This window comes from Physeter macrocephalus, chromosome 2 (assembly GCF_002837175.3).
Source record: "Physeter macrocephalus isolate SW-GA chromosome 2, ASM283717v5, whole genome shotgun sequence".
Classification (NCBI taxonomy): Eukaryota; Metazoa; Chordata; class Mammalia; order Artiodactyla; family Physeteridae; genus Physeter; species Physeter macrocephalus.
Window position 1 is genome coordinate 76,184,685 of NC_041215.1, and position 22,178 is coordinate 76,206,862.

The 22,178-nt window shown below is 39.9% G+C and overlaps 1 protein-coding gene across 1 annotated transcript in view; it reads left to right on the forward strand.

The window, feature by feature from the left end:
• MYO3B (myosin IIIB) overlaps positions 1–22,178 on the forward strand; it is a 511,858-nt gene that overhangs the window by 435,457 nt on the left and 54,223 nt on the right. The window lies entirely within an intron of this gene.

Here is a 22,178-nt window from a genome sequence, read left to right on the forward strand (position 1 = left end):
GGTTTCTCAAATTTTCTTCTTAGTCTGTTTTTCAGTGACAAAGTAGTACAATATGAAGTGGGAAATGCGTAATAAATGTGTTAGGACCTTCCGTTCATACAAAGCAAACTCTTCAAGAGAGATGAGAGAGGATTAGTGTATTACAGCAGAACCTTTTAAATAAATATGCCAAAAATGATAAAACTGTCCAATGGACTAATTTCCCCACAGCCAGATAGTGTTTAGGAATAAGGCCACATGAGGTAGGGGTAGGAGTAGTACAAAAAAGAAAATTGAGGAAAAAGATCGTGAGTGGAACAGAAACCATTATGCACGAATTTGGTTGGCATTTTTCTCTATCCAAACAATTTCTACCTTTTAATTGGGATATTTAGACCATTTACATCTAATGAGATTGTTGATATATTTTGGTTTATATCTATCATCTTGCTATTTGTTTTCCATGTGTCCCATCCGGTCTTTGTTCTCGTTTAGCATTCTACTTTAAAATACACGTAAAAAGAAAATTTTAAAGCATAGTTGAGTAACCAAAGGCACAGATTCTGGAGTCAGACCTGCCTGGATTAAAATCTCTGCTCTCTTGTGTAGTGTTAATAAAGCTATGTAACAACTCCTTACCTCAATAACTACACATGTGAAATAGGGAAATGGTAGTTCATAGCCAAAGGGTTGTACTGAGGATTAAATAAGCTAGTAGGAGTAAAGGGCACAGCATGGTGTCTGGTTCATAGTCAGGGTACATTATTGTGTCAGATGCTGCAGTGGTATATACTGCTATTGATATTATATAAATGCAAATTAAGTATAAAAAATGGGTAGAGAAATAAAGTTCTTACTGTAAGGCATTAAGTTTTGGTGGTATAGTTTAGGAGGAGTAAAAATATATTGCATTTTTAATTAACTACTAAAGAGACTTGTTGGATTATAATCATCTTTCCCTCTCTTTAGAAAAGTATCCCCAAAAGTCAAACTTTTTAATAAGTTTCACATCTGATTTGTTGTAAATGGCTCATATGCACTTTCATGTCACAGTTGCTCCTTCCTTCCAATCTAGATGGTTTTCTGTTGGGTCTGCCACCCCTACCATGACTTCTCCTTAAACTCTTGTAAACAGTATCTTAAGTGGTCTTCCTGCTTCCATTCTTTTCCTCCTTAACTTCCCTCATGCACAGATATCTGAGGAGCTTTTCTAAAGCATACCCTGATCATAACATTCTCTTCCACTATAATCTTCAGTGGCTCCCCATTGCTCCAGCATCATCTCTAAACTTCTTGGCATGACATACAAGGCTGTCTCTGTTCTGGTCCTAATCTTCCTTTCTAGCTCTATCGTCCGCTGATCTCTCTCCCTTAAATCCTGTGCTTCAGAATATCCAGACTACTGTCTATCCTCCACGCATGCCCAGTGTGTTCTTTCTCTCCTCTGTGATTTTGTTCATGCTGCTCCCTGTGACCCACCTGTCCTCCTTTACTGTTCATTCTGAGTCCTCTCTGTTCTTCAGAGTCCACAATGGCTTCCTCTGAGCGCTTTGACTTTCCTTTAGTACTTACTGCATTCTGCCTTGTATTACAGTTATTTTTATGCATCTACTAGGGTTTAAACTCTCTGGGGTCCTATCTTTTCATTTCTGAATTCTCTCCTTGCAACCTAGCCTAGGTTCCCAAATTGAATTCATGAGCATCCAAAGCTGTGATGAAATATAGTGGAAGCAAGAATGAAATGAAACTCTTGAGTAAATGAGTCAGAGAAAGTTTTAAACCGTATTTTTAATAATCCTGGAACAAAATAAAAGATCTTTTAGGCACCCCCAAATAGGTAGAGCATACTGGTGGAACAAGTTGAAAAGATCCAAGTTGTTTCATTTTGTTGCTGTTGCTGTTCTGAGCAGGGGGAGAGGGAAGGAAGGCTTGGGCAGGAAAAAGCATTTATAAATCAGATTCCTCCTGACCTTAGAAGGCAACAAAGATGGATTGAAGAACAAAAGTTTTCCAGTTTTGTTTACGTTTTCAAGGTGATAAGCTGCAAAACTAAGAGTATATTTATTCTGCAAGAGACATTTTAGCCAGTTGTACCTTTATGTTTAATTCTTTGCCTTAAATGACCCGTTACTTCAATCCATGTTTCTGTGAAAGCCTGAGAATATTATGACCTTTTCAATTTTAAGAAAACACCAACACCCAACGATTTTACCTTCTACCTGGCCGTGAGTGCTAACTTCACTGTTTCATAAAGGGGCCTGGGGGATATGGGGGTGGGGGGAGGCAGGGAGTAAATCTAAAGTTGCTTAATCAGGCCATCTCTGCTTAGAGCAGGCAGGCGAAAGAGAGCAGATGTGGGGCTTGGACAAAGGCTGTCTTCTGCCCCTTAGTCAGAGAATCTCAGGAAGGTCCTTAACTGATCCATTTGAGATCGACTCATTCCTCACACGGGAGAGGAAAGCACAGTATACCCAGGAAGTTCATAGTACGAATCACTTTGCCACTGATCCAAGCAGAAATTATTTAATTGTATTCACAGGCATATATACAGACCCGATCTGGCTTTACTATGTAAAAATTTACTTTTTTAAAAAAATTTTATTTATTTATTTTATTTATTTATTTTTGGCTGCGTTGGGTCTTCCTTGCTGCGCGTGGGCTTTCTCTAGTTGTGGCGAGCGGGAGCTACTCCTCGTTGCAGTGCACGGGCTTCTCATTGCGGTGGCTTCTCTTGTAGAGGACAGGCTTCTAGGCTTGCAGGCTTCAGTAGTTGTGGCTCACGGGCTCTAGAGCGCAGGCTCAGTAGTTGTGGTGCATGGGCTTAGCTGCTTCGCGGCATGTGGGATCTTCCCGGACCAGGGCTCGAACCCATGTCCCCTGCATTGGCAGGTGGATTCTTAACCACTGTGCCATCAGGGAAGCCCAAAAATTTATTCTTTAACCATCTGTTCTTCTATTTATTTATTCAGCAAACATTTATTAACACTTACTAAGTGCCAGGAACTTTCCTGGGCCAGTGCCTCTCAAAACAGTTTTAAAAGACCCGTTTTGGGTTGGGTGTTTTAATTTCCAATGTGCATAGTCTGATACTTTTATGAAATATAGTAAAAATGAATTACTAGGTAAATTAATCACACATGTAGGTGTGGTGTCCGTATCAAATTGATCTAAACTTTTCAAAATTTCTTGCTCTAACTTAAATTACTCTAAATTTCTTTAGTGATCTATTGATAGTTGGGACCAGTAGCAAGAGTCAGCCTGCAGACCGCACTTCAGTAGCACTGTTCCAGGCATGTGTGATACATCAGGGAACAACACGGTCAAAAAGTCCTGTCCTCATGATGCTACATTCTAGCAGAGGGACAATAAATAATAAGCATAATCCATGAGTCAGTTGTATGGGATGTTAGAAAGGCAAAGTGTTATAGGGGAGAAAATACAGCAAGAGAGATTGGGAGGGGCCAAAGTGTGGAGGACGGTTTACTTTTAAATAGGGTAGTCAGGGTGGGCTGCACTGAGAAGGCTTGAAGGTGGTGAGCTAATTAGCCATGTGGATATCTAGGAGAAAAGCATTACAGGCAAAGGAAACAGCGAGGCAGATGCCCTGAGGCGAGAGCATGGTGGAAAATGTGAAGAGTAGAAGGGAGCCCGGGTGATTGGAGCTGAGAGCAGGAAGAGTATCATGGGGGTGCGGAGCCAGCTGACGCAGGTCCTAACAAACAGCCTGGGGATCCGGTTAAAGTGAAGGTTCTGATTCAGCGGGTCGGGGTGGCTCCTGAGATTCCTCAGTGCTAAGGAGCTTCCAGGTGTTGCTGATATCGTCCACATTTTGAGTAGCAAGGGTATAAACTCAGTGAATTGGGAGCGATGGGTTGAGGATAGACTACAGACACTATCAATGTATGAGGTATTCTATGTAAGTTACAATTTCCAGACAGCTGAAACTTTCTTAAACCTACAACTCCCTTTCATATTAAGTGTACTGGACAGTTCTCCTTATTCTCAGCGTCTTGGGACATGATTATTAACAACAGTTGTCACACTGGCTGTAACGCAGAGATCCTTGGAGACCATTGTGAAATGGGACCACCTACCCGTGCATTAAATGACCCTCAGCCATTATGATTTTTACTTAATGTGCCTAATTATTTTAACTTTCTTCTCTCTCAACACAAAGCTGGTGTTTCCTGCTATTGTTAATGTGCTCATTTTTTGTAACATACTTTCCTTCCACCTTCTCTCTTTTTCTCCTTGGTTGTGGCCTAAAAAAACAGGTTTTAAGCATTTTTTTCTGCATTTTATCAATAAAAAAAGGGATCTGAGTGGGGGATGTGAGGAAATCCCAATGAATGAAAGAAAGGGAACTGCCACAGATGTAGTAGGTATTGACTTTGGGCACATGCTAGGTGCTTTACCTGTATTTTCTTAGTGTGAAGTATACAAGTTTAGTTTAAGTTTGTGACCTGCTTGTTCAAGGACTGTCATTGCCTGCCCCTGGGTTTCCTGTGATACCTCACCTACATGGGGGTAGTCCTGCCCTTGGCTATCTTCCCATCTACAGGTAGTATAAATTATTCGTATTTTTTTTGAAGGTCAAAAAGTCATTGCATTTGCTAAGAGTAACTTTAACTACATGGCTTTTTAAAGATGGAGCCTAGTACATTTTTAGGGAGCTGGGGAGCAGGTGGTATTGTACCAGCCTCCCAAGGGTGTCACATTGGCAGCGTGCAGTGTCAGGGTGTGGTGGAGCCCCCTGCCTCTGCCAGAGAGTCTGATTTTGGGCTTTAGTGATCTGGTTTCAGATCTTTCTTCAGATTTGCTGAGCAAATCACACACCCTTTCTTTTACCCACTTACTTCTCTAATGCCATCTACTTTGTTATTTGCCTTTACCTTCCTTACTGCTCATCACTAAATTTTGTTGATCTTGGCAGAAGTTCAGCTATCAGAAAGAAAACTTGGGCTGTATTTTATCCTTGGAACTCTTAATCCTTAGGGTGGCCAAACATCTCAATTTTCCCAGGACTGAAGGTTTTCCAAGATGTGGATTTTCGGAACTGTTCCAGGCAAACTGGGACAAGCTGGTCATCCTATAATAATACTGGAAGTTGAACTTGATTGGGCCGAGAACTGATTTTTTAAATTAGATCACTGTATCAGGCAAGACTGAGCCTTGGATCTGTGCTACAGAATCACCTCACACTGCTGCCTGTGTTTGGAAGGGGATACAAGCAGCTTGCCAAACCACAGCCACTGTGATCATAAAGGGTTCAGATGTCGCCCATTTGACAGGGAGAGCGTGTTCCTACAACAGAGACTCAAAGGCAACATAATCCCTGTCCCTGTCGGGAAAGCACATGGAAGCCAGACCCTATGGAGGCAAGGCTACTGGGCCTCCCTGTCCCGCACCCAATGCCATGGCAGAAAGCCACACACAAGGCTTAGAGGCCACTCTTGTGCCCTCACATATGGGTCATCTCTGGTGTTTCAAATCCCTGCTCTTTTTGGCTCCCATATGGCTGATCCATCTTTTCTTCTTGCCTGGGTGCCACGGAATTCACCATAAACCCTCATCATGAAGCCTCGGTCTCAGGACTTTTCTCAGTGAGATGGTAAAGGAATTACAGGCCTAGAGTTCTTACCTTTAGTGCAGGGGTCGGGGGGTGGGTAGAAAAACACACCTCTTTGTTAAAGGATCTTTTTTAGGCTGATGATTCTCAAACTTCAGTAAATGTCAGTATCACCCAGAACACTTGTGAAAACAAGTTGCTGGCCCATTCCATAGTTTCCGATTTTGTGTGGGGTATGGGAGAGGGGGGATTTGTATTTTTATCATGCTCCCAGGTGATGTGGTGCTGCTCGTTGGGGGACTGCCCTTTGGGAACCACATCCCCTATCTCTATGATACTATATTGAATCAGAAAAAGTGAACTTTATATATATGGCTTTCTATTCTTTCACTTAACAGACACTTATCAAGCACCTACTGTATGCCAAACACAGCCCCAGCAGTGAAGTAAGACACTTAAGAGACAAATGCAATTCTAATGGCTGGGTCTTTGCAGCTGTTATTTTCCGAAGCAAGTTTGGTAACATATTGCGTGTCCACATTTATCTCAAGTGATCTCATTAAATTCTCAGGAAGTTGTCAAGAACAAAGTTTCATTTACTTGTAACTTTGCTATGGAGGAGGAAGAGGGGAGTGTTCCAGACTTTTAAAAGTGTCTCAATTTCTAAAATTATTAGAAATTACTGCCTCTAAAAGATATTTCTATTTTATAACCTCTACTGCCTCTGCTAGCCTCTTGCAAGGCAAAAGTGCTCAAAACCCTACCAGATCTGAATATTTGCTTGTACCTCTAATATGTATGTCATTGCCATAATGTTTGTGTCCTGGCTTTTTGCAAAAGAATTTAGGCAAGGCCAACATAAGGAATGCACGGTTTGAGGCTTGAAGGCATGAGGGCAGAGGAATGGAAGGAGAAAGAGGAGAGACTGTAGTTCTCCAAATCCCAAATTTACTTTCTAACCTAGCCCCATTTATATTAATTACACACCTTCCCTATTCTGTTTAAAAGACTTTCCTCATTTTACTAGATCTTGTCTGGGTCTTGCTTAATTTTGTAATTTTGGAGAATGCAGAGTGCTTGGGTCATCAATTGCAGTCACAGCAGTTACCACCAGCTGAGGCTTCTGTGCAAAATTGTGGCTTTCTACAGGAACCGTATACAGTACCTACCAAGAGGCAAAGATTCCTTTTGGCAAAGCATTTTCCCTGAAATTTGGGGGTGTGGAGGATAAGGAAGAAGGAATGCAGTCCACATAGGTCAGCACTGCATCCACCCCTCAGCCAGCTGAGTCAGTGAGATTTGGGCTCCACTGGAGGCGTTGAGGCTGGAGGGGGAAAGTGGCTGCCACTGTGAGGGCTGGTAGGTAGAAGCCACGAGGTCATTTGTCAGCCACAGTTCTTAAGGTCACATACCTCAGGGACAGCCTTGTGACAGCCTGTTCTCATTCTTGCAGCTCATTAAAGCCTGTTACAAAGTTGGATAGTTTGGGGACATTATTTCTGCTTAGATTGTTACTGCAAACATTTCTGAGGAGGGTTCAGCAGAAACTTTTACGGTGCTTTCCTGAGTGCATTAGGTCAGGATGCCCTCTTTGCTGATGCCAAGTTAGGTTCTGGCATTGACCCAGGATGTCAGGAACGTAGCTGCCAAACAACGCAGGGCAGGGGTGGGGGCATGTGTGAGTCAAGTTAGGGTGCTTGGCTTTCAGAATTGGCCGTTGATGACATGGCTGTAAAACGTGCCAAGAGGAATTTTATTTTTACATTCTTTTCTTACTCGATATATTTGAAACAGCACAAATTCACTGTTAACCTTGGCTGCCTCATTTCTTTCATTTTAAAAGATTCTTTTCAACTTTAAACATAGTTGTGTAGTAGGCGTGGAGTGATTTTTCTTTTTAACTTTTATTTGTTTTCCAAGATTGGGAGTAATAAATTTTTTGAGTTTTTTTTAAAATTAATACTTTTCTTTAATAGTTTTGGGTTTTTAGAAAAACTGAGCACAAAGTATTGAGTTCCCATATACTCCCTTACCTCTCCCTCTCCCCCCAGTTTCCCCTATTATTTATATCTTGCATTAATGTGGCTTGTTTGTTCACAATGATGAGCCAATATTGATCTATTATTATTAACAAGGTCCATAATTCACATTAAGGTTCACTCTTTGTGTCGTACAGTCTGTGAGTTTTGACAAATGTGTAATGACATGTATCCATCATTGCAGTGTCAAACAGAATAGTTTTATTTGCCTAACAATCCCCTGTGCTCCACCTATTTATCCCTTCCTCTTTTTCCTTAGGCTCCTGGCAACCACTGATTTCTTTTTCTTTTTTTTTTTTTTTTTTTTTTACTGTCTTCATAGTTTTGCCATTTCCAGAATGTCATAAAGTTGGAATCACACATATTATACATCAGTATATAGCCTTTTCAGATTGACTTCTTTCCATTAGCAATATGCATTTAAGATTCCTCCATGTCTTTACATGGTTTGGTAGTTTATTTCTTTTTTTTGCTGAAAATAATCTATTATATGGACGTACCACAATTTGTTCACCAGTTCACCTACTGAAGGACATCTTGGTTGCTTCCAAGTTTTGGCAATTATGAATAAAGCTGTTATAAACTTTTTTGTGTGGACATAAGTTTTCAACTCTTTTGGGTAAATACCAAAATGTGTGATTGCTAGATAATATGATAAGAGTACCTGTTTAGTTTTATAAGAAACTGCCAAACTGTCTTCCAAAATGACTACACCATTTTGCATTCCTACCAGCAATGAATGAGACTTCCTGTTGTTCCTCATCCTCACCAGCATTTGGTGTGGTCAGTGTTCTGGCTTTTTGCCATTTTAATAGGTGTGCAGTGGTGTCTCATTGTTGTTTTAATTTGTATTTCCCTGATGTGGAGCATCTTTTCATATGCTTATTTGCTATCTGTATAACTTCTTTGGTGAAGTGTCTGTTCACATCTTTTGCCCATTTTTAAATTGTGTTGTTCATTTTCTTATTTGGAGGGTTTAAGAGTTCTTTGCATATTTCAGATACCGGTCCTGTGTGAGATATGTATTTTGCAAATATTTCTCCCAGTCTGGGGCTTGTCTTTTCATTCTCTTAACAGTGTGTTTTGTGGAGCAGTAATGAATTTTTTATGTATATAATCAGGGAGAAAAATGTTTTTAAATAAACCTGGCTCTCATCTTAGTATAGCACCCACTCCTTTTCCCAGAAAAGGAAACAGCCTGAGAGGAACAAGGTGATTGGTTGTTCAGTAATTGAATATGTGAGGACCCTGACATGAGTGTGTTCCCTGAATTAAATGTAATCAATTCTAAGTGTTATAGGGAGGCAAGAGAGACATAGTTCAAAATTAAATGAGGGGGAAAACACTGTGGTTATACAACTGTTTGTAGAACTATGGTAAGACTTTTCTCTGTTTTCACTTTTATTTGACTCTCTTTTAAGTAACTAGAACTCCTAGAATGACCAGGAAGATTCTGGGGTTGTCTGCTTCCAGTAAAAACTGTACTTAGCAAGAGAGAAATTATCGGTTTAAGTTCAAAGAGGGCTGGGAGAGAGTGAAATGCACCTTTATTACTCATTCATTCAGGTACTCGGTCAGCTGATGTTTACTGAGCAGTTATTAAGTGGAGGGTGCTATATTGGGTGCTGGTGGTATATAATGCAGCAAGATCCAGGCTTGCCCTGTGGGTTTACATTCCTAGGGAGAAATGGATAAGTAAACCTAAAATCAAATCTCCTTCGGCCAGGGTGTTAGTAAGATCGAGCCTTGGTGACCCCTGGAGTTGTTCTACGACAGGGATACCTTCATGGTCTCATGGGAGCAGAGAAGGGTCACTGGGCTGACACCAAAGCTGAGAACTGAAGGGGAATCAAGAACCAGCCAGGCAAAGAGTGAAAGATGTTTCTGGCCCTCTGCCTGTTCCCTCTTCACACCAGGAAAAGCTCACACACGAGAGATATCAGACTGTGGTTGTTTTGTTTTTAACCTAGTTTTAAATTCTGAAATGTAACATGCTGACAGAAAAAAAAAGGTTTAAAAAAGAGATGGACAGCATAATGAATTATTATAAAGTCCCTGCACAATTACAGCTGAGATCAGAAGAGAGAACCTGCAGCACCTCAGAAGACTTCTGCTACCCTTTCCTGATGATGACTCTCCTCCTCCTCCCTAGAGGTCACCCCCTAAGTATGCATCCTAAATATCGTAGTTTCGTTTTACCTGCTTTTCAGCTTTGTATAACTGGAATCACACAGTATATATTCTTTAGTTTCTAGCTTTTTTTCTTCTTCTTTTTTTCTTAACATAATATTTTAAGATTAACGTGTTTGTTTTCAATGCTGTACAATATCCCATTTTATGAATCCATTCTTGTGTCGCTGGGCATCTGGTTGAGATCCTTTTGCTCAACCCTCTCATTTTACAGATGAGAAAACTGAGTCCCAGTTGGTCAACCCAGAGCTAGAACCCAACCCAGAGCCGTGTTCTAGGGAGAAATCAAGTAAGTGATGCCTCTGGACCAGCTCTCAGGGCCCAGATCATTCTTGATGGTACTTTGGATGGCCATTTTAGCCTCTTAAATGTATTTTCCTCTTTGCTCTTCAGAGGAACAGAGAAAAATAGAAACCTCAAGGGGTTGAACACTTAGCTGTATGTTCAGTTGTAGACTCTGAAGTCTGCTACATTACACTCAAGTTATTTGACTGTTCCTGGCCAGGGTTTAGGTCTTCATGGGCTCTATCTTGATTAGGCTCAAAGGCAAGAAGGCAAAATAAGGGACATAAAGCCATGCCTGGGGGATTATTGGCATTAGGTGTAAGTGTTTTGTTTAGCTCAGACTGCTGCTGGATTTAGATTAAAATTACTTGTGATTTAAAAAAGGGAACAGATACATTTTTTTATAAAACTGTGAATATGAAGTTGGGATAATGACAGGAGGGAGAAGTTCAAGATAAACAATTGATGTTAAATGAGCCCACAGTTTTTCTCCCAACTCAGAACAATCCACAGCGATCTCCTGATCACCTGCATGTCACTGTACTCTATCCTAAACCAAAGCCTTCCTGAGCTCTGCCCACCACCCCAAACCTGTCCACTCCCACATTTTGCCCATATTTCCACTGCTTTGCTAGTATTTAAGACTTTTATTACACTGAACTTTCCTGCTCTGTGATCTGTGTTCCTAGGATGTGTGTGTGTGTGTGTGTGTGTGTGTGTGTGTGCGTGCGCGCGTGTGTGTGAGTGTTGGAGACGCTCTGGCAGCTTTGAGGGAACTCTGGGTCAGAACTTTGTCCTTCAATAATAAGACGCCAGATTATGGGCTTAATGCGTGAGAATAGAGCCTGGCATATGTAAAGCACCTAATAAATGTTTAGCTGCTGCCACTGCCTTTTCTCCCTCCTGAAATGTGAATCACTTCTGAAAGCACTTAATTTTCAAGTTAACAATTCCTTCCTTCCTTCTATTCAAAACTGTCAAGTCTTATGGAGTGTGCTAAGATTTCTACAAACTGCATTTGTTTTTTTCTCGACGCCACCACGAGTCTTAAGAGTTTATCACCTTGGAACTTTACCACATTTAAAAAGCGTGGGACTAATTTGTTGGTATTTTCTGTGTCTGGCAATTTGTGTAATGGGAAGGAGTCATGTTTCAGTAATCCGCCTAAATGGTATAAGGACTATTTAGAGCTCCCACCGACTCAGAGCCCCATTTCCTTTCTCTGCTGTGCAGAGGGCCTGTTAGGCTGCTTGGCAGTCGGTAGTTAGAACAGCCAGTCTACCCAGACATTAGGCTAGGTTTGACTGACCTAATATACACAAAGATCAGTGGTCCCAAAGGAACACTTCCTTTTTAAAGGAAGAAATTAATGATATCCCTTTTCATTACACTGGTGCCGGGAATTTTCTCTAAGCAGCCTCTTTTAAAGAACAAATTCAAACAGGCCCCAGAAACAAATGCAAGAGATCTACAAAGCTCTTAAGGGATGAGTTTACACACTATCCTAATTTCAAAGGAGAAGTTTTGATGCCAGGACACAATGGCTGGGCTCTCCCAGTGGGCACACACCAACTTTAAATGCCAAACTCTGCATTTGTGCAGAAATCAGATAAGTGCAAAGACTCTAAGCTTGTTTCAGCTCTTAACTGATATGTTCTCCAAAAGGACAGTTTGCATGCTAACTCATTACCCAGGGTCTGAATGTTTGGGGTATGGGTGGGGGACAGAGCATCCAAGGATCCACTCCAAATCTCCAAGGGTCAAATTACAAAGTGTCCGTTCTGTTTGCCCTTCACTGCTATATTTATCCACACCCAGAGCAGTTCAGCTCACAGCCTCACACTTGCACTCTGCCCTCTGATCTTCAACTTGGGTTGCCATCTGGGGTCCAGGTTCTTCTCATGTGTTGTGGGCTGCCATTCTTTGTTCTAGACTGCATCCTCTTATTCAGTTTATTAATGGAGGCTCCACTTCATGTAGCAGTTTCTACCAAACACTGTGGGAAAGCACTGGAAAAAAGTACATCACATTAACTCTCCCCATAAAGGGGGAGTTAAAATAGATGCTCCCTCCAACCCACCACTCTGAGCAAATTATTTGATGAACAACCTGTAAATAATTGCTGAATGATTAGAGGATTGAACACACACTGCATAAAAGTTTTGCTTACATTATCTGTAACCACTGAATTATAAATATTGACCTTAGAGTGATTATCTTCTCTCTAGCACTCCTGACAAATGGTCATGCAGGCTGATTTCATGCATTCTTTTGCAGACTTTTTTATATCCTGAGCCCCTTTGAGAAGCTGATGTAATCCACGCCCCCTAAGCCCAGAAAAATGGACAAATGCACAACTGCACCATTTTGCGCATAATGTCAAGGACTTCCTGAACATCTTCATGGTTCCATAAGGGTCTACATCACGCGTTAAGAATCTCTGTACCAGTGAGAGTAGCTGACTAATTTTGAAGACTATCAATTTTATGGTTAGAAAGCTTGATAGAAGTGCTTTTCTTCTTGCTTCGCAGTAACAGAACAATAAAAAAAATGGCTACTTCCTTTTCCACGGGTTAGTTCTTCAGATATCTGCAGATTGTTATAGGTTTCTCAGTGAGACTTCTCTTTGGGGCCTTTGACACTATAATTCATCAAATAACCCTTAAAAGCTTGGCCACATTAGGAAATTTTTGTGCCAGGATCTAAGGCCTTGGGGCTAGAAGACATGCATGCAATCCAAAAAAGATAGGGGTGTAGTTCTCAAAAATGCCAAGGTAGGTTGCTATAGTATTTTCCTTCTTCATTAAAATAAAACAGAACAAAACGAAACAACTGATCCCTTTAAAAAAAAAATTTTTTTAACCTCAGAATTCTCTAAAAGACTAAAACATTGAGCTCTGTTTATTTCTCCATCACCTTAACTCTTTTTTTAATTAAAAAATATTACTTAGGGGACTTCCCTAGCAGTCCAGTGGTTTAGACTTTGCCTTCCAATGCAGGGGGTGCAGGTTCTATCCCTGGTTAGGGAAGTAAGATCCCACATGCCTCATGGCCAAAAAAACAAAACATGAAACAGAAGCAATATTGTAACAAATTCAATAAAGATTTTAAAAATGGTCCATATCAAAAAAAAATCTTTAAAAAAATATATTACTTAGCTATTGCTCAATTTTCCATACTTAATAGAGAGAGAAGGAGAATTCTTAGTAGAATTCTAGACTGAAAGATGGAACATAAAGACTGAGATAAAATCATTTTACCTTTTACTTTGACTTCCCTGCAAAGTGGGGCTAATATTTTCTGAGCCACTTGTAAATGCTCAGATACTTTATGCACAACATACATTAGTATTTTTGCTCTCCTTGAAAGCAGTTACTTCCTGGTTCTCATTAATATCATTCTGAACTTAGATGTTACCCTATTTTGACTTCTTAGGCCACTAATTTATAGTATTAACGGTCCCAGAAATCTCATATGTTGTATTTTTGAGTTTTAAAATCGCACTTGGTTTTTTTCTTTCATTGAAGGCTGAATTATAACTAGATAGAATTTAGGAAGAATCAAGATACAGATAAAACAATAACAAAACCTCATAAAACCCCCAAATAACCAAAACAAACTTGACTGAATGTCTAGAGATGAGGTATTTGACTTGGTTTTAGGCAGTCAGTTAGCCATCACTAAAAAATGAGTAGGTTGGACCAAGTCATGCCTGAATTCTCTAAAGTTACAAGATTCTATGTAAGTAAGTTCAAGAAATGTATCAGACAGAATCCCAGGAGGAAATAGATTGCACACTCAAATTAGGATAGATTGGGGATTGCTTAATAAAGGGATTATTTTAAAAGGTTATAGGCAGGATATAAGGAAACTATAAAGGATAGTAAGGATAGTATGGTACCCTGGGGGCTAATGAGAGTGGAGCTGTTAGCACATACACCTAAAAGACAAGGAAAGGTCAGGCATCTGGAAAGATCCATGTGAGTAGAAGGATCTTGAGAAGAGAGATGACCTTCAGTCAAGAACACATTCAACACAAGACAACCACACAGGAAGGAAGCTGCGAAATAAGAGAGAGTATTTTCTCTCTCTTTCCTCACTTTCTTCCTTCCTTTTGATGTCCTGCTAGGGCTCTTCATTGGCCAAGCCACTGGGAAGCCAGAGTCCTCCATATACGTCAGCTTCTGGGTCAGAGAACATGGTAGAAATAGATGGAGAATGGATCTACTGGGAAGAAATGCTACACCATTTAAAAGGATCCAATATAACTTCAGTTCCTAATAAAAAGTTCACACTCTCTTTGACAGAGATGAAAAATACTTCTTTGGAATATATGTTTTAAAATAATGCCTTAGTAAGGAATTGTTCTCTGCTTAAATAAGAGGCACTGGAATACAGTGACTTCAGTAGATAAATGTTCATTTTCCTCATGCCACCAGAACTTCAGAGGGTAGGCAGTTTTTGGTATTGATTCAGGATATCAAGAATGTCAGACAAGGCCAAGCCTCTGCAATTCTCTTGGCTTTTTTTTTTTCATGGTCTCAAGATGGCTGCTGGAGCTCCAGCCATCGTGGCTGTGTTCTTTGTGAAAGGACAAAAAGGATTTTCCTAGAGGCCCTATGCAGTGCCTTCTGTTTACATCTCATGGCCCTCCTTTATCTTCAGGAGAACCTAAAAAAAATATTTAAGTTGATCATGTTGTTGCCCCTATGATATAAGCGTTCTATTGGGAAAGAAGCAAGAAATAATGAATGTTGAGTAGACACTAATATTGTCTACCCAAGACAGAATTTAATCATCTCAGGTGCATATGCTAAGGACATAGTTTTATGCTGGTTTCTGATCTGGGGAATTTTCAAGTCATATGAATCAAATATTCCCTCCTGAATGATCAGATTTAGCCTCCGATCTTTCTTCATGGAATACCAAGGCCTGCAGTAAAAAGAAAGCCCACTTATAAGAGATGGCTATAAAATTCTAAGGCAGATTTTCAAGTGTGTCTTTGAAACAGTTTGTCCAAACAAAATGAAACTATTTCTGGTAGAGTCTAGAAATAGGAGAAATGGAAAAGACACACTTGGTTAGCATGCTGGTAGAAGTATAAAGGAACAATTTTTGTGCAGAAATATTTTGCAGTGTATATTGAGGGACTTTTAAAAATGGTCAGATCCTTTATCCCAATAATTTACTCATAATCTGCCTTTTTAAAAGTCTAGAAAAAGTTAAGAGAACAACTAAATAAATTTGATACCGCTGTATTGTGGAATAATGTATAACTATTAAAATTATATTACATTACATAAATGCATTTATGATAGCATGGGAGAATTGGTTTTATTATCATATTAGCCTAAGGTTCTGCTGCAGTTTTTCTTGAGTATTTTAATTCTCTAGGTCTCCCTTTCCTTTAATATCCAACCGAAATGGCTGGAGCCCCCATCCTAGTATTAATAGTAGGATTTATACCCTCTACTCCATTGCTGCTCATCAAACAAACAAACACCCCTTCAGAAAGAAATTGACCAAGAGCTTTAAAGGGATGTTCATAACAGGAAAAAATACAAATGACCTATGACTATATGCAAAAATGTTCAACCTCAAAATTTAATAAGAGAAATGAAAAAATCTCTCTCGCTTATCAAACAGGCTATGATGAAAAAAAGATAATACCTGGGCTGTCAGGAAAACGAGGAAACAAGGGCACTCATAGTATAGTTTGTGGCAGGGCAACAGCCTCTTGTAGGGTAAACCTGCCAATATATTATTTGGCCCAGCAATACCTGCTCCATAAACTTATCCTCTGTACATAATTGGATAAGCACATTGGAAGCAATATATACTATTCTGTGGCTAGTTGTATTGAAGTATAAAAAGAACCCAGTGATGTTAATTCTTGGTCACTCTGTGAATTTTGGTAGATAACAAACAGGGAAGTGCTTGACATGGTACCTAGCACACAGTAGGTGCTTAATAAGTGTTTATCAAACAATAGGTTAATTCAGATGGGTAGACACTTATGGGGAAATAGGTTTTGTCTCAAAGAGTATCTTGCATTTTAGTCTCATGTTCTAAATATTTCTGGTCAACATTTGTAGCTGTGGGACTAGAGCTTAGGAGATAGGGCACAGCCATCTGTCAAGAACAGTGGGAGACTTTAAGGGATGAGATTTCTTTGTTTGTCTGTCTTTCTTGTCTTTTTTGTACAAATTAGCTATGAAAATGAATGTGGTCTCCAAACAAGACTGGAGAAAGAGATTAGTAGTGAGCCTTGGAAAAGTCTGTAGGGGGCAAGGTAGACCAAATCAGGTTGCTCTGTGATTTATTCAGCTTATGCAGTGCTTTGGGTGAGAGAAAAATTAACTGGGTCATCTGATTGACAAGCATAATCATTTTAGATAAATTTGCATAGTCTGGAGAGATGGTCTCAGGCCCTGCTGAAAGGAGGTGTAGCTTGCTTTCAAGTCTTTTCTCCTCCTCTGCTCAAACACTTTTCCCATAACACACCTGAAAAATCCCCCAACCTTTGCTGCAAAAGAATTTAGCTACAGTAATCAGTGAAGACAACTTGAAATATTGGACTTCATATCAGCAGGTTACAGCACATTAAAATAAGCTTGGATTTTAATGCTGAAAATATGTCGAATTAGAAACTTCTGCAAGTTGCATTATTTTCTCAGCAATTCCCAACAGAATATGTTTAAATCACTTAATGTAAGAAAGCATCTAAAATAGGTTAAGAGACTTGTTCTTAACTGTTTGTGTTACAAAGGGAAGGATGAAGTAACGCCGCTCAGTTAGAAGGACTTTGGATAGAAAATTCGATTTAGGTATGTAACATGGTGTCTAAGAAGAAAAATGAGTTTTAGAAAATGGCTATGGCATTATTTTTTTTATTGATTGTAATGCCTGAGAATTTTTACCATGTGAATTGTATAGGCAATTAAAGAAAATAAAGCTTACATTTTAGTCTCATTTTGAGTATGCATTATGGCTAGAATTCTATCATTTGAATTTTTCTAAGTTCTGCTTACCCCAGCAACTAAATATTATTATCCACTTTACAGAGAAAGTTATGAGTGGCTGGTAAGAAAATCCTAATTTTTTCTACAGCATTTTCCCCTAATTTATTAACGTTATCTGTGCCAAACTTATTCAAAGTATTGAAATCTATGGTGTTATCAGACGAGGCTGGCAAAAGAAAACTCAGTTTTTAAAAAATTATACACCAAGTGTGAATAGAGTTGGCATTTTGAAGAGGGTCTCACTCTCAGTAAGTAAATCTTCTCAGTATAATTCTGAAGCTCAAATGTTTCTGATTAGTGTCCTGATGTCTTATTGGTACCTCCTGTAAGTCAGAAAGATTAGCAGAGTGCATGCAGTCCTCACATCTCGGCATGATTGAGTCCAGGTTTGAGAGGAGGGCAGTGACCTGATGAAGAAGTGCAGCCTTCTCTGCCCGAGTCACAGACTTTAGAACTTTAGCACGGGTATTTGTCAACCATCTAATCTTTAATATTGTCATATTTTTAAATGAGACACTCAGCCCGGTGGCCTGTGGGAAACCGGTTATAGAATTTTTGCAAGCAACCTTCAGTTAGAACAATTTGAACTGCATTTATTGTCATGAGGAGGGTGTTGTCTTGCCTTTCCAGAGACTCCTTCTAAGAGCAAAAATAAAATGATGCAATGCGGGAAGAAGAAGGAATGATTTCAGTTATAAACTTGATGTTTAGTTATAATCTTGTTCGTATATATTTGTAATAATAATTAAAATATATTCTACTGAAACTGTCATTCTAATACTAAAATTATAACTAGATGAGTGTTAATGAAATCAATAAGAATTTCAATAAGATCTTTGTAAATTTCTTTAAGTTTCTCAACTGAAAATGTTAAATTTCTCCCCTACTGATAGATTTTAGGTGATGCTAGTGAAGATTGCAGGAGATTCAAAGAAAAGGACTTATAGAAATGTTTGAAGCTGTCTTTGGACCTGAAAGTATGACATTCCTTTGCTCATATAAAAAGTCACATAATGAAATGTTTAAGAAAGTTAACAGGGTACAGATCGAATCGGAGCCGCAAAGAACAAAATCACTGAGCTTCACTTCTGATCAGCATAAGATGTTTTGTTTGGGTCCTTTGGCTAAAGTTAGAAAGGAATGATGTGCTGTGTGGCTCATCTCAGGATGCTGAGATACCTCCAGGCAGAAAGTCCAATGGAAAAAAACAACTCTCAGCCAGACTCACAAAGTGAATGTCACCGTGAGGAAAGCCACACCTTTTATTGCTTCTTATGGGGAACAGAAATAACTACAAGTGTTTGTAGAGTCTTAAGTAGTCTTAACACAGACCCAAACTGTGAAAAGCTCGATGAGATTGAGGAGTGGGATGATGAAGAGTCATGCACATTTTTATGTGCTTTCAAATAAAAATTTCATATTCCATTTAGGAACTTTTTAAAGAAGTGATAGTGTTAACATCACCTAGAAGCAAATACATTTTCCAATAGGTCTTTGTGATGTGCTGCAGGGCACTGGTGGGTTGTTGGGGAGTTATGCTTGTGCCAAGGTATCGAAGCAGTCGGGCCAAACTGGGCAACCGGAGCGCCTCTGCTGGCCTGGCTCGCCGGGTTGTGCCACACGAATAGTACCCCTTTTCTATGTGTGTCATGACCTGGAGGAGGCTGAACACCTGCTTTGCAAAATTCCTGAAGTCTAAAAGAAGGGACATGTAAAATTATTTTATGAGTGAATAAACAGAGGCAGAAAGAGTTCAGCATCCCCTAAAAGGACACATGACATGCGTGGTGATAACGGGCCTGGAGGGAGTCCAGGGGACTTCCCTTCAGGCTTTTTTGCTCTCTTCACTTGACCACACTGACACTCTAACAATAAATACTCAAAAAAGTTCTAGCAAATGTTCAGGAGTGACGGCATATGGAGCGTTTGATTTTGTTTGTGTTTAAAATACGATTTCCAAACAGATGGCATTGGTTTAGCTGTTGTGTGCCTTTGTATCTTTTTGTTCTCAATAAAGAGATGAGAACCATAGCTCTTTGAAACATCCAGCTCCCAGGTTTGTATTCCGTAATCTGCCTCCCCACGTTTGCAAAGTTACAGGCTTTTGTCCCTAAAATACGTTTGCTTGTCAGTGAGATTACAGTGACTCTCAACAGTGGTTTCAGCTGTATCTTGGGTTAAGGCAACTGTTTCTTTGAAAAGTTGGATGGCCAGGGATGAGGCTTACAAAAATTAAGTCAGTGGCATATGTGTCCTATTAGATAAGTTGGTATTTAATATCCACATATATTTTTAGACATCCAGTCTGTCGTTTTTCCCTTTCAACCTTGGTGGTGAGGGCAGTTGGAGGAGAGAAAAAAACCAAAAAAACTTAACATACTAGAAATTCATAAAATTGTGAATGTCACTTTATCATCATACCTGTACTTTCCCATTAGCTGGGACCTGAATATTATTACAGGAAACATTAACGTGCCAGTTTTGTTTCCCCTTGTCTGTATTTAGCTTCCCTTTTGTCTGTATTTAGCTTTTCCTGATAGCTCTTCACCCATCTTTCCAAAAGTTAGCTAAAGTCAGTGTTTCCCCACCAAAAAATGCAACTTCCAGCAATATTCAAGTAATATGTTCTTCTCCTCGCACTAACGTGGTTGATGTCTTAGGTAAAAACTGTTATATAAGAAGACGCATGCTTAATCACCAACAGCCTCTGCAGGATATTTCACTGGAAGCTGTGAAGCTGCGCTTGAATTGTAACCCACAAGCAGAGGAGTCATTTTCTTCCTGGGACCTTGAGAGAGAGAGACTCTGTAAAACCAAACTGAGTTATCTTCTCAAGCTTCAAGTTTTGAATTGTGGTCCACAGAAAACTGAAAGTCATGGAAATATTTTGCTCTTTTATTCCCTAAATTCTAGAATTCAGGATATTTTGCTAATTTTTTTTTCTGCGGGATCTGGCTCTTTTTGAGTGTCCTCATTATAAGGTGGTGTGGATTATTTGAAGACGAGAGTATTTGGTAAATGCTTCATCCGGCTAAACCTAATTTAACTAATTTGGAAGAGGATTAAGGAGACTCAGACCCTGGTATGATCCGGGGGGAAGAGCCAAGAGTGATGTACTGAGCTGCCAGAACTATTGTTTCAGACATTGTGAAATCAGACTTAGATCTTATACACAAGTTCTTGGCTGAAGAAAAAGAGTTTTCCAGTTTGGAGAGAAAACCAGCTTCTCCCAGCTGCTGTAACAGGAGCATGAAGATGGTATTTAAAGGAAAGAAAACCTGCATGTAAAAAATTGGTTTGAAGGGTTGGAGTCCAATTGGTTTTCTGTCTTCCTTTTTAATTTAGCTCCTTTTCTTAGGCTAGATAGCCTTAGGCTACTCTGGATAAAATTTATCTTTTTTATATTGGATCTTTGTGAACAAAGTAACAGAATATCCCCATTTCACAGATGAGGAGACTGCTGCTCCCAAAGGTTAGGTGCCTAGCGCACACTCACACAGCCAGGAGCCAGGATTCCACGTGGGTTCTTCTCACTGGAAAGCCTGGGCTGTGGACCACCGTGCTCTGTCATCTTCCACAGCAAACTGGTTATTCAACTCAGGGTCGTTGCACACTGTCACAGTCTGTTCCAGCTGCTGTAACAAAAATACCACGGGCTATAGGTGGCTTAAACAGCAAACATTTATTTATCGCAGTTCTGGAGGCTGAGAAGTCCATGATCACGGTGCTGGCAGATTCAGTATCTGGTGAGGGCCCTCTTCCTGGTTCATAGGCAAGGATCTTTAGGGTGTCCTCACATGGCAGAAGTGGTAAGGGACCTCTCCCGGGTCTCTTTAATAAGGGCAGAATCCCACTGAGGGCTCCTCATCACCTCGCAAAGGCTCTACCTCCAAATACCATCACACTAGGGATTAAGATTTCAACATATGAATTTGGGAGTGGGGGTGGGGAGACGGATACAGACTTCTAGTCTGCAGCAGACACCTAACCCTGCTTTTTGGTGGTTTTCCTTAATTATTGTTGTATGGCTGGCAGAGCTGATTTTATTTAGCAAGTGACCCTTCTGATTACTGGTCCTTAAGAAAATAATCATTTGTGTTTTATGCTGGCCTAGTTTTTAGATTCTTTATTTGCAGTCTCTCACTGTGGTTTTGCAGATCTCCGGACAGTTTCTCAATTATTGCAGATATCAGTATAAACATTTATTCTGCAAATTAGCAGCACCCCAGCAACCCATCTGTAAGTGATAGGCAGGAATTTGAAGTTCTCACAGCCTTCTCCTTAAGCCTCTCGCTATCATTGTTCCCTAATGTGGTGCTCGGAACACAGTCGGGACTCAATCTTTGTGAAATAAATGAGTCTATCTGATCATCCTGGAAGACTCACCAATAACATCTCCCTTGCTGATTTAGGATTTACCTCCTAAAAGCCTGCTGTTTACATAACCTTATGTTTCTCAAGATAGTTAACACTTAGATAGATTTAATTTATCAGACTAGCTGGCTTTCATCTAGCAATGAGTAATTTCTAAAGGAATTGGAGATGCTGGTGGATGTTTTTGAGCAAAAGCAACTAAAAGATTGGTTCATTTCTTGAATATACACTCATTTATCATTTGCTTTGATACACGCCACAGAAATAGAAAGATGAATATGATTCTATACCTGCTGTCAGGTGGGATAATTGTTATTATGTTGTTACGTACAGGCTGAAATGGGAACCCAGCGTTAGGGCCTTCAGCTTGCACTTAGGAGTAAGGGAAGGTTCCAAGAGAAGATGAGCTGAGATGGTTCTTCAGGGCTAACAGATGGAGTTTGTTGTTTTGGAGCATAGGCTGAGCTCTGAGGAATAGTAGGAAATGAGCTGTAGAGGTAAGTAGGTATCAGATCAGGAAGGGCCTTATGTGCTGAGCTGAAGAGTGCCGTCTCCTGAAAGTTATGGAAAACAACTGAAGATATTAAGCAGAGGAATGACATGCTCATTTTGAAAATTATCTCTGGCTACCATGTGGAGAATAGATAGGATGGGGTCAAAACTAGAGATGAGGTTAACAGAGAGGCAGTCACTGTAGTCCAGGCAAGAGTTGAGGAGGGC